Source organism: Argiope bruennichi, chromosome 2 (genome assembly GCF_947563725.1).
Source record: "Argiope bruennichi chromosome 2, qqArgBrue1.1, whole genome shotgun sequence".
In the NCBI taxonomy this organism is placed as follows: domain Eukaryota; kingdom Metazoa; phylum Arthropoda; class Arachnida; order Araneae; family Araneidae; genus Argiope; species Argiope bruennichi.
In genome coordinates, this window is record NC_079152.1 from 146,376,422 (window position 1) to 146,376,910 (window position 489).

The window sequence follows — 489 nt, forward strand, 5'->3', positions numbered from 1 at the left end:
AACTGCTTTAACTCCTTATATGACAAGACTTCCATCTCAGTTAACTTGGACTCTACAGATGTTTTTGACTTCTGGTCTCATCTGTTTACCAAATCCTCGCCTCAAAATTTCGCCTCCTCAATCTCCTGTTTTGGTCCGCTTAGCGACACGGAGATTGATAGTAACCTATTTGTTTATCCTGCAGAAGTTTTGGCGGCCAGACTCCCACTCAAGTCGTCCAGTGGTCCAGACGGAGTTAGCGTCAGAACCTTGAGCCGGATTCCTGTTCGAGTCCTGTGCAAGATCTACTCCGCCTTCCTCCTGCTACGATGGGTGCCTGGCTTCCTTCTGGACTCAAGAACTATATTCATCCCGAAGAAAAATGACTCGGCTGCTCCATCCCAGCTAAGACCTCTATCCATAGCGTCTGTGGTGGTCCGACAGTTCCACAAGATCCTTGCAACCCGTCTTATGTCTCAAGTGAACCCGTCTCTCGACGACCTGCAGTTT